General features: G+C 34.5%; 1 protein-coding gene across 1 annotated transcript in view; it reads right to left on the bottom strand.

The window, feature by feature from the left end:
- CDH18 (cadherin 18) overlaps positions 1 to 12,788 on the bottom strand; it is an 889,079-nt gene that overhangs the window by 14,078 nt on the left and 862,213 nt on the right. The gene's annotated exons all lie outside the window — the stretch shown is intronic.

Genomic DNA, 12,788 nt, shown 5'->3' with positions numbered 1-12,788 from the left:
GTTTCCATTTTTTCTGGTCTTCCAGCAGCAATAAGTTCCATTCATAATTTAACTATTATCAGAGCTCCTGCAGGAAACAATGTTCTTTTCTTTTCCTGCAAAGATCCTTTCACATAATAGGTACTTGATAAATAATGATTTGAAATATACTCAGCAGGAACTTGTCTTCTGTTACAGTCCCCTTGCTATGTTGACATGTATTAAGAAATTAAAACCAAAATGGATGAATCTCTCTTGATCGCCTTCTCATCTCTACCGAAGGTTTATTCTTTTTCTCCTGTTTCTTGACTTCCCCTTCTTTTAATCCCAGGGTTGCCATAATCTCAATTTTCAGGCTGATTCTGCCTGTTCCTTTGTTTGTGAACATCCTCCTGGCCTCACTTGTGTCTCTGCCAAACCACAAAGGCACAGTCCAATATGTCATTATGTTCCTATTTACACCATGGAAAGTCACCCCTTCGACCATCTGCCACAATTCCCCTTGATTATTTTTAAATCTCAGATAAACACAACCATTGTCTAAAGTTTCTGCTTTCAGATTTACAAATAATGCTGGTAAATAGTTATAACCATCTTAAGTGACCCCACCAAGGAATACAAGATAACTTTGACTATGTTCTTAAAGGAGATTAGGAATCAATTTATTAATATCAATATTTTATCCAATGCCATAGAGTAACTCTTCTAAGTTTATTTTCCATTTTCTTTTAAGCCCTATTTCCCACTGCCAGCAGGAAAACATCTCTTCCCGAAAAGAAGCTCCCATCTATCATCAACATATTAAAAATACATTTGAAAACCTCTCAGTCCTTCTTTTTGATCAAGTATGTCCATCTATGTATACTAGACCCTGTATATTAATAACTTTAAAAAAGAACATAAATACACATAAAACAAAAATATGAATCTTGAAGAATATCAGCGACTCTGCTCATGAACAACAAACATAAATTTGCATGAGGGTTAATTAAGGTGAAAAGGGTGATAAAGAAGAAAAAAGAAGCTTTTAAAAATAGAAACCCAACCCCAAATTCGAGACACTTCATAAGCATATCACAACAATATAATAATTGCAGAAACTGTGGAAGATACGAGCAGCAGCTTACCAAAAAAAAAAAAAAAAAAAGGACTATGAACTTCAAGAGAAACCCTCTACCCATTATTTATCACGTACCTTTAACAAATCCTATATTTTTAGTAGGCGATGGATGAGTCAAAGTACAATAAATTATGTTTGGAGTCACGATATTTATAAGCATTGAAGGAAACTGTAAAGACACATCCTTAGAGAGCTTTAAAAAGTGAACACATAATCCTGTTTTTAAAATTACTTAAAATCCTGTTTTTAAAGTTTCCCCTGCCTTAAGGCAGAGGGAAGAGTAGATGGGTTCTTCAGCATTATGTGATTCTGAGCAAGGAAGAAATTCAGGCAGAAGGGTGTAACCTACATTTTCACAGTAGAAAAGCAAAACAAAGTGGCATGGAATGGTAAAATGAGCAATATTTTTATTGCTTAAAATATATATCAGCTGGGTTTTTTTGTTTATTTCTTTTGCTGTCACTGTAAGTAGGAGTCTAAAAAGGTGCTACAGTGTGGGCTGATAAATCCATTTGAAAAAATATATATTATATATTATATATATGTAAAAATATATATATTTTATATATATATGTAAAAAAATTAATATCAACAGAGGTTGAAATCACTAAGGAGAAAACAAAAGCATGTTTGTTTGTTTGTTTGTTTTGATGTAGAGCAAAAAGCTCATTAAAAGAAATCACTACACTTGCAAGTCACACTTTCCCATTTTGGGGTCATGATGGCGTACAGACTGTTTGCCTTCTCAGTAGTCAAGCTTTGAGTCCCTGCCTTTCCAGAAAGGACATTGTGATCCTACCAAGGATGACTGGATAAACGCTAGTAAGTGAGAACCGAGAGAAAGGAGATCTACAGCGGAACAAAAACAAAGTGTCACAGCCTCATGACTGACAGTAGTGACTCTGGGCACGGCTGATCCCACACCCACTAGAGGATGTCTGAGGCGTCATTTGCAACTATATTCTCAGGACAGACTATGTGTGTGCTATCTTATTTAGGAATGGGGGAAAACTCTAAATGATCTCTTGAAGCCCTGTGGATAAAAACAGAATTTTAAATGCTTATAATCCATAGAGAAAATTAAGCACATTATACCACCAGCTGTGAGTTCTCATTTGAAGGACAAAAATAAATGATGGGAAAATGAGAAAAGATTTTATGTTTATTTTGACTAGGGATCTGACAATGCCAAAGAAATACAAAATAAACACAAAATCCTTCATGGTTTCTCAGTACGTATCAAATTAAATAATTGCATTTGCCTACCAGAGGACTGCGAAATCTGAAAAAGACCCCCAAAGTCATCTTTTTAAGAGCTACATTGGCAAACTTGAGAATATTTCTTATTTTAAAATCAATGCAAAGTAAATTTAAAGTTAGATATTCATTCACCAAACCCAAAGAGCCACAACGAAAAAATATATTTTCTGACAATGGCTATTCAGTATTTTGCTAAAAATAATAAAACTTACAAATAACATGAACTTCATTTTTAAAAATAAAATTACAAATTAAATATAAAAAGTAATAAAACCAAGGGAATAACAAAATCTTCAAAATGCTGCAATGGGGTGAAAGTGAAAAGTCCATCGAATCTTTCATTTAATATAATTTTAAACAGTCATTTTTTTGGTGGAGTTTATTCATTATTTTAAAAAGAACGTGCTAGCTGGACCCACTCATTTTTAAAGGATGAGAATGTCTATAGAAGTGGGAAAAGCATATCTAAAGAAGAAAACCTAGAGACAAATGTAAGTAAGCAGACGTTCTTGGTAGCAAATTATGAAGAAAATCAGAAGGATTTTCAATCTGAAGGTCGCATTAAGTGTGATGTACAGCCCTGCAACCAGAGATACAAATACACACAAAGTTAAAAGCGATCTCTTTCTCCTTCTAAATAAAATCTGTAAGATTTACAAATGCGCTTGACAATTGGAGTTAAGCCTAGGAGTTAGTCTGGCAAATCTCCTTGCATCAAATAAAACCTGGTCTCTCAAGAGGCAGCATAAAGATCACAAGGCAGAACAGACTTGTTGACTAATGGTGATTTTATGGTGGATTAAGCTAAACTTTACTATTGCAAAATGAATGAACAAAGGTATTGTATGCACAGACCCCCGGGTAAGCCTAGACTCAGAGACTTCATGCATTATTGCTGTCTGTCTTTTGCTATAGCTATTTGGCTAAGAAGCTGAATTTGGGGGGGATTTTTCGCTGCTAAAATGAAAACTTTATCTATCACAATTTAAAGAGAAGATGGTTGTAGGAAAAACTACATTTTAATGAGAAAACATGCCATGTTTTTGTTCTTATTTTAGGGTAATACCACTTCTAAATGCTGTAATTTAAAAATTACCATCTGCACTCTGGTTTTTAACTTTAAATAAATCTGTCATTACCAATTTAGTAGTTAATGATAAAAATAAAGTCATTATTAAAAAAAACACAATATTTAGAATTACCTTCTACTCTACATATTATAAAAAAAATAGAAATCCATCATTTGGCTATTTTCCAAATCAAGGTGTTTCTTATTTCATAGGCGAGGAGTCAACTCTCCAAATAAATACTGAAGGTTGTTTAGTACCCATTCTTCTTTCCACCACAACTTGGTACTAGAGCAACTAAAGGATTAATGGCAGAATATCTTATTTATTTGGTGGTAGGGGCACGAAATATAGCACAGTGCTTAATACTTCCTGTGTTTTCAGTAGTGAATTAAAATGGCCGTGTCTCTGCTTCGCCACATCTCCCTGGCTAGATTCTTAGGACTATTGTTGCCTTCTGTCCTCTCTATGCTGCTTCATTCCCCTCCTAACTGGAGTATTCTGTGTTCTCTGATTCTCTTTACCTGGTGGAATGGACTCCGTGCTTTGAAGTCAAATTGCATTCTGTAATCCAGTAGGACCCCGTGGGGCCTTCCAGGGTCAGATCCCTCCCCCACATCCTCTGTCGCAGCTCCTCTCTGAAGTACCCAGGTCACAGAATCTCATGCATGTTTCCTGAGTTTTTCAGATGCTAAAAACCACCACCGAAGGGAAGAAATTAACTACTTAATGATCAAGAGCCCGTGGCCCCCAGACCTTCTGGTGCCTAGGGGTTGACAGTGTTAATTGCCCTGTTGTTCCCTCAACATCAACCAACCAGAGGATTGTGCAGGATCTGATCACATACCCTGCAATCCCTTTCCTTCACCTGCCTTTAAATATGCTTTGCTGAAACCCCTGGGGAGTTTGGAGGGTTTTTTTGTTTTGTTTTGTTTTCTTTTTTTTTGATCATGAGCCACCCCATCCTCCTCACTTGGCCCTGCAGTAAACCATTCTCTGTTCCAAACTCCAGTGATTCAGTTTGTTTGACTTCATGTTGCTGCGGGCACTCAAACTTGCCTTCGGTTACAGTTCCACTTCCTTGAATAACATGACTTTTAGTGATCTCTCTAAAGTAACTCACATTTCACTGACTTCAGTGGCAAGTTATATTTCATATCATCTTTGTTTCCCCAAGTAGATGGAAAGTCCCTTGAAAGCAAGAGCTGTGTGTTTTAATTCCTTGCATTCTGGACAGCTTGGATCCTGCCTCATACACAGCAGACAGTGCTTACCATCTTGAAGGTTGAATGGCAGGAGAAAAACAATGTTAACTTAAGAGCTGACAACAGAATTTCTTTTAGAGGAAAAACATTCTAAGGAGAGTAAGAATGGTGATGAATAGTAATTCAATGTGAGGCTGGAGTAGGGCACGCTGGACAGCCAGTGTAAACCAGTAAAACGTCAGGCAGAGAACTAGAGCTCAGTGTGTGTGTGTGTGTGTGTGTGTGTTTCATGTGGTTTTCTTTAAATTTGATACATGAGTATATTCTTATTAAAGATACATAAAATGCATTTCATAAGCATTTTGTAAGAAATATTATTTTTCTATCATATTATCATGATTACTTTCATATGTGAATATATCATACACACAAATCATTATTTTTGTGTCATGTTTAAGCGTATATTATTTATTTTATAATTTGTCTTTTCTTTTTGTGGAAATTCATTTTTATTTTATTTTCAGTTGGCTGCTATAGCTCCAAATATTTTGTCAACAGAATTTCATTATAATTGGCACATAGCTTTTATATTTTCTGAGACATTCAGTATTTTAAAATACCCTTGCCTAGTTGTCACATGAGTGTTATCTTAAACAGGAAGAGATTTATTTTATTGTAGTTCTTTTTTTTTTTTCAAATGTCACTAAAAGAAGGTCTATTGACTATTAGCTTGGAATTTTGCAAATGAATATTTCAGCGCCATTTATTCTCTTTACAATTTAAATTTATTGTCTAGAAATTTGTAAAATCATTTCTTACCTCTCAAGTTACAGAATTTATCTGGGATTATATACATATTTTTGAATCTTAAATTCCAATATTCCTTCAATCAAGGTAATTCCTTTAGATGTTTCATTATTATTTTTCCATCTACTTATTTGTTTAATTTTTAGTTATCCTCAAATGTGCCCTTTATAAGTTGTAGCATTTTGTGTGTGATTTCAAATTCTTCATATTTTGCTCTCTCTTCATAAGAATGAAGTAGTAATTGCCTCCATGTCTCCACTTGACAAAAGGAGAAACTGAGACCCACTGAGAGCAAGGACTTGGCCGTGGCCTCACAATTAGCAGAGGAACCAGGTTTCAAATGGAGGCCACCTGTTTCCAGAGTCTAATTCTAAAGCATCCTTCTGTGTTGCTCCTCCTCCTTCTTCTTTTTCTTCTTCTTTTTTTTTTTTCATTTAACAAATATTTATCTGAAATTTCCTCTGTGTCCAGCATTGGGGAAGCAGTTAGGAAAATAGTAAATAAGTCAGACAGAAATCCCTGTCCTTGCAGAGCTTACGGTCTAAATGGGGAGAGAGCTCACAGCGTGGTATGTGCTCTGATTAGGGAGGTTCAGGGCATCATATAACCACATCTGTCATTTTTTAAATTGAAGTGTAGTTGATTTACAGTGTGTATTAGTTTCAGGTGTACAGCAAAGTGATTCAGTTATACGTATGCATATCTACATGTATTTGTTTCCAGGTTATTTTCCATTATAGGTTATTATAAAATATTAACTATAGTTCCCTGTGCTATACAGTAGGGTCCTTGTTGTTTATCTGTTTCATATATGTCAATGTGTGTATGCTAAGCCCAAATGCCTAATTTATCCCTCTCCCCGACCCTGTTCCCCTTTGGTAACTATAGTTTATTTTCTATGTCCATAAGTCTATTTCTAGTTTATAAATATATCTTTCTTTTTTATTTTTTGGATGCCACATATAAGTGATATCATATGATATTTGTCTTTCTCTGTCTGACTTACTTCATATAAAACATGAATCCGCTTCGGTGATCACTGTCGGGTATTGAGTGTTGATGGGTGACTGAAGTGCTGGTTAACTTGCTCTTTTGGACAATGGATTTTTCCAGTTATGATTTCAAGTATGGATGGGGAAAGTGCTCTCAAGACTTTGGTGAAAAGGGGGAAGTGACTGGAGGTTGCCAGATGAGAGGAAGCAAGAGAGGTAGCAAAAAGCCACAAGACTCAATGGAGCAGGGAGGTGCCAAGGACACATACTCTGCCTCCCAGCTCACCTGGAGAGGGGAGGATGGAGAAAGCACCATTCCCTTGGGCAGCATTGCCTCCTCTTTGATCTTTCAGACTACTGCTTCAGTTTTCAGCAGTGTCCATTTGAATTTTTTCATCTCACCAGAATTTTAAAATTGGTAATATTTTCATGCATCAACTCAAAAAGTCTTATTTAGTTGTTTAAGTATGGTTTTCTCTTTCTAATATAAAGTACACCCCAATATACATTAACTGCCTCTGTCCTTCCGTCTGCATCACCCTGCAGTGTCCTGTGATCCTCCACCTAGGGAGGGTCTTTGAGCTCTGATTTGTAGGGATTCCTCCAATACAGGAAGACTTACTGGGTAGATTTGGGCTAGTACCTAAATTTCTTCTTCTTCTAACTCTCAATGCCACTCCGCTTTGGAGATGATTTTTAGGATCTATCTATAAGTTAAGTTTATTTAGCTGTACATTGTATTTTAGTGAAGATGTTTTTCTTTTAAAGAATGAGTTTGACATTGATTTTTAGGCTACAATTTCCCTCATCGATTATCCCTTTTAGACATCTGCTAAGCTGGGCTGCTCTTTCCCCATTCTGTTCACCCTACCTTTGGTTAATACTTTATGCCTTAAGCACTTGGTACTTTGAGGAGAAAGATGGTAGCAGGCATAGAAGAGTAACAGAGAAAACAAGCCAGAAAAAATAGAGAAAAATTATTTGTGTTGGTGACTGGCACCAAGAGTGACAATGTTGTGCAACCCACCCCCATAATAGAATCCTCAGAAATTTTGGAGAGGATCCCGGTTTTGTTCGGGGATGGGGTGGGATCCCTGAATCAATTTTAATTAAAATTTTAAGAACAAATATCTAGCATATCAATGAACAACCAGGCAGCCAGCAGCTCAATGATTAGATTATTACTGAACAGTGTCCTTTCTTCCAAGCTCAGTTTGTATCCCAGCTATTTAATGAAACTTGCCAAATGGTTCTTGTGATACAAAATGTAAGTCTAGATAAATCAGCAGTTTCTGACTAACCAATACTCCTGTTAATAAATAAGAGAAAAGCCTGAAATCTTCAAGGAAATTTGTTGAATGGTGTCCGAGAATGGCCGACACGTGGTCAGCGGAGGGGTGAAGATCCCAGAGAGCGGAAAAGTCTGGGGAGGTGAACTCGATTACAACGTATGTGTTTATACTGGGAACTAACAGGAGGCTGGAATTCTCACCTGGGGACAGAGAAACTAGAAGAGCTTTTAAAAGTCTCCTGGGCCTGCAGTCACGTTGGAAACTGAGGGCCCTTAAACACGTGGCTGATTCTCCCTAAACACATTTGTTAAGTTGAAAGTTTAAACTGAAAGTTTAGCAGAAATCTAAGGCTTTAAGTGGAAAAGCCCTGGAAGACGAAGAAGAGCATTGTCCCCTCTCCATCTATTCCTGTTGAACAGACAGTAATTAAAATTAGGGGACCAGGGTGAATGGCCCGACTGTACAAACAGGCTCTCAGCTGGAAGGCCCAGAGGGCTATGTCCTCGGGACACAGGTAAATCAGCAGTGTACTGAATCTAAACAAAACTGCAAACTAGCCCGGACTTAGCTCAAGCCTGATGGACTAAAATGCAGGCATACCTCCTTTTATTTTGCTTTGCTTTATTGTGCTTTGCAGATGCTGTGTGTGTGTGTGTGTGTGTGTGTGTGTGTGTGTGTTTTTAACAAATTGAAGGTGGACAGACAACCCTGTGTCCCCCAGGACTACTGGTGCCATTTTCCCGACAGTATTTGCTCACTTCCTGCCTCTCTGTCACATTTTGGTAATTCTCACAATACTTCAAACTTTTTTATTATTATGGTGATCTGTGATCAGTGATCTTTAACGTTGCCACTGTAAAAACATAATAACTCACTGAAGGCCCAGATGATGGTTAGCATTTTTTAGCGATACAGCAGTTTTAAAGTAAAGCATGTATCAGCATTTTTTAAAACATAATGCTATTTCACACTTAATAGACTGTAGTGTAGTGTGAACATAACTTTTATATGTACTGGAAAACAAAAATAAATTCATAGCACTCACTTTATTATGACAATTGCTTTATTGTGGTGGTTTGGTACCAAACCCACAATGTCTCTGAGGCATGCCTGTAATGATGTCCCTCTCTAATTGCTTATCCAAGAAAATGGTGAACACTCTCTGAAGAAATACACTGCCATTTGAGACTCTTCTAGGTTTAGACAGTACGTGGGACAGCCAACTAAAAATTACTACACATATTAAGAAACAAGACTGTAAATCCCAGTCCTGTCTCTCCAGTCCCCCAGACGAAAAACAAAAACAAAAGCCTATTATCATATTGACAAAATAGAATTAGCTGGCAATGATAGTAAAACCATTAAGATTAATACGTTCAAGAAAATAGAAGGAAACAAAGATAGAAAATATAACAGAAAGGCTAGAGAATTTCACCAGAGATCTACATTTCTATAAAAGGGAAAACTAATGGCTATCAACCAAAGCAATGAGTGTTTGGACCACATGTTCTCTGAGTGGCTGTATTTGATTTGATAGGACATTTGCTTTCTTTAGCAGATTATAAGCTGCATGCTGGTGTTTTCCACTACAGTGAATCAAAAAAAAAAAAAAAGCCCCAAATAAACGTTTATATAAATAGGATGGAACATTTAAGAAGACATTTGTTCTCCAATGTTCAGAGAAATTAGCAGATTCCAAATTAACGAGGGATAAAAACATACAGCAGGTAAGATCTAACAAAGATGATGAAGATCTGGAACAACATGGAACATTGTCTTAAATGTAATTATCTAGCAAGCAGATAGGGCCGGTCAATAGAAGAATTCTCTCAGGGTGTCTCTGGGGTTTAGCATTTACTGGTGTCAAGGGTCGGGGTTTAGTATTTCTAGAGCTCACTCTTTATAGATGCATTTAAAACATAAAAGCAGGAATCTAAAGTTAGGGGAGGAAAAAATCCCAAACAGCCCAAATGTTCAGTTACTGAAATTACCCAAAATCTCGAGCACAAAGGCAGATCGGGGAGCTGGCTTTTATCCACTAGTGGTTGGCAGTGTGCTTACTCGAAACAGCCATCTTTGAAATGAATGCCTCTTTGAAGTGGGTCTCTGGCAGTCGATCAAATTTTAGACAGTCAGTTACATTAATAAAGAAAATTTCCAGCTGTCAAGGCTTACAGTACCTTTATATCTTTATAATATCTCTATAATAAGAAAAAATTAACAAATTATTCCTTGAGCTAATATTCTGTTCAAGGAAGCAAGAGTTCCATCAAAGCAAACACATCCATTCAAAGAAAAGGTAGTCCAAACACTGCTGTAGTTGATAACCATTTCTTCCTTTTATAGAGATTTAAAGGCTGTATAATGTCTTGATATCTATTGGGATATGCTCTTTTTTCTCTAACTATACACTTTCTTCATCATCTTACATTCTTGCTTTTCTCAGTCTTTTACCATTTGCATTTTATTAACAGATTATTAAATTCTGATTATGATTAAAATTATATTTAATTTAGAGATTACTATGGAAATTGAGTGTTTGGATTTACTACTGTGGTTAACATATTATTTCTCTGGTTTGTTTTTATATTTTCAGTAACTTTGCCTTTGATAATGGTGAAATTAAACATTATTGGATATTTTTCCTCTGATGACTGCAGTTTTTTTGTTAATTTGTTTGATTTTTTTTTTACCATTTTAAATTATATCTGATTTGATATTTATTCTTTTTTTTAATATAGGAAATCTAGCCACTTGGGGCATTTATTAGTATTTCAAAAACTTGTCAATCTCTCTCATTGCTTCTTAAAGATGTTTCTGTGGATTCTCTTAATTTATTTACAGAGGCAATTGCATCATTCATTAACAGTGATAATTTTGTGTTCTGTTTCTATTTATTATTGCTGTTTTGTTTGTTTTTGCTTTTGTTTTATCTTTTTGGATTGAGGAGAACATTCAATACAATGCTGATTAATTGTATTAATTGAAAGTATCCTGAGACCAAAAGAACTGCCCAGGTGAATCCATCAGAAATTGCTTATTCTTAGAAATGTGAGCTAAATAAATGTGTTTTAAGAGAGCAAGTTTTGGATTTGTTTTCTTTTTCAGCAGTAGCTGTTTTTTTTTTTTTAAGCAACAGCTAAATATTTCTAACTTTTTATACACAAATTTCCTATCATATGCTAAATTTGGTATATTTCTTGTTAGCAACATGTAACAGTATATTTTAAACCTATAGTAAAATATCCTTAAGAATGATAGTTATTTTATGATTATGGTCTATGGTATACTAGTTTCTACTTCTTAAAAAGTTTTTCCATATTTCTACTTTGCATCTTTCACACTACTTTCTGATCTCTGTTCTATTGATATCTTTATTATTTAACTTAAAAAAAATCTTTCCTTGTTTTGGAAATTACAGATTACTATTCTATTAATTCAATGCTAATTCTTCAAGTTTTAACATTTGAAATGAAATACTAATTGCAAATCTTTTTGTCTATTTTTTCTTGCAGAGATCCTGAAGGCAGAGATTAATAAAATATTTGCCAAAATGTTAGTAACTAAAAATAAAAATTTTCTTTTCTTATACATTGGAAAAAGTCTTCAATGATTGTTTCCCCTTAATTCCTGATAGCTCACCATGGATAACTATAGAGAAGGTTGGCAATAAGAAATTATTTTCCTTTACCAGTTTGAGCATATAATTGCTATCAACATCTAATAAAAAAATCATCTTCTGATTAAAAAAATCAAGTTCTGGCAAAAAAAAATCATCTTTTTTTTTTCTTTTAAACAGGAATCTACTTTAAATCTAATTATTATTGCTTTTCAAGTGTTCTACCATTTCTTTTTGATAGCTTAATTTTTTTCTCTTTATCTTTGAGGTTTGGCACTTTTAAACTGGCATATCCAAGTATAGATTTGTGTTTGCCTTTTGGTGTTTATATTCATCATGAGGGTCCACATTTGAAAAAATTATCATGTAATATTTATATTGCCTGTTGCTTTATTGTCTTCTTAATTCTTCCAGATATTTTATATCCCATATCTGTTAAGTGTTCTCACAATTTAAAAAAATTTTGATCTATCTGGACTTTGTTTGCTTGAATTAATGATTTTTACATTTGACTTGCTTAATCTTTCTTTGTGTCCAGCCTAGAAGTAATGCTATTTTTTTCAATTGTTCTCACTGTGTATCTGTGTGTATGTAAATATATATGCATATACATATTATACATGTATATACATAATTAAATCTAAAATGTATGGATAATTTATATCTATATAACTCTATGTATATAACTAAATCTCTATATATTTCTAAATATAGTTTCATACATATTTCTATATATTTACCTATATTTATATGTATATATCATGTGATATACCTACATACATATACTTAAAACAAAATCTAAAATTTAAATGTCTGTTTATATGTTTATTTATAGTTATGTATATAATATGAAACTTCTATATATTTTCATATCACTCTATGTACTTTTCTATCTTTGCAAAACTAGTTTTATTCTGATAAGGATTTTAAAACCATTTTTAAGCAAACATTTTCGTTCACTGTTGTCTCATTTCATGTTGTCACTTCTTGCTCTTTAAAAGGATTTTTTTAAGTTTAAAAATGCTATTTAGACTTTTTATGTTCATTTATGCATATTGTATTATTCAGAGTGAATTCATTTTCTAATTTATAATTTATTGACTGTCTTCTTATTTTTTGACTTTCAGGCTTATCATACACAATGATAATGCATTTCCCTCTGTCTTATTTTGGAAACAGCTTTTTTTTTTTCACTCACTCTTTGCCATAAAGCAGTTTGGAGATTCTGCTGAACCAATGGCTTCCTGATCCTTCATCCTGGCTTAGAGGCTCTGTCTGCTTTTTATTATTCCCTGAATATGCACTTTTCTATAAGCTGTGGGCACAGAAAAATAATAGTTTTAATTTTTTCTTCTGGATTTCATTATGTTCTGGGGGCACGTAAACATCTACTAACTCATATAGCTCAGTGCCCAAGCGGCCAGAATCCAGGAGGCCTGGATTTGCT

This window comes from Vicugna pacos, chromosome 3 (assembly GCF_048564905.1).
Source record: "Vicugna pacos chromosome 3, VicPac4, whole genome shotgun sequence".
In the NCBI taxonomy this organism is placed as follows: Eukaryota; Metazoa; Chordata; class Mammalia; order Artiodactyla; family Camelidae; genus Vicugna; species Vicugna pacos.
The sequence above is the reverse complement of the archived record's forward strand: the minus strand, read 5'-3'. Positions and strand labels throughout refer to the sequence as shown.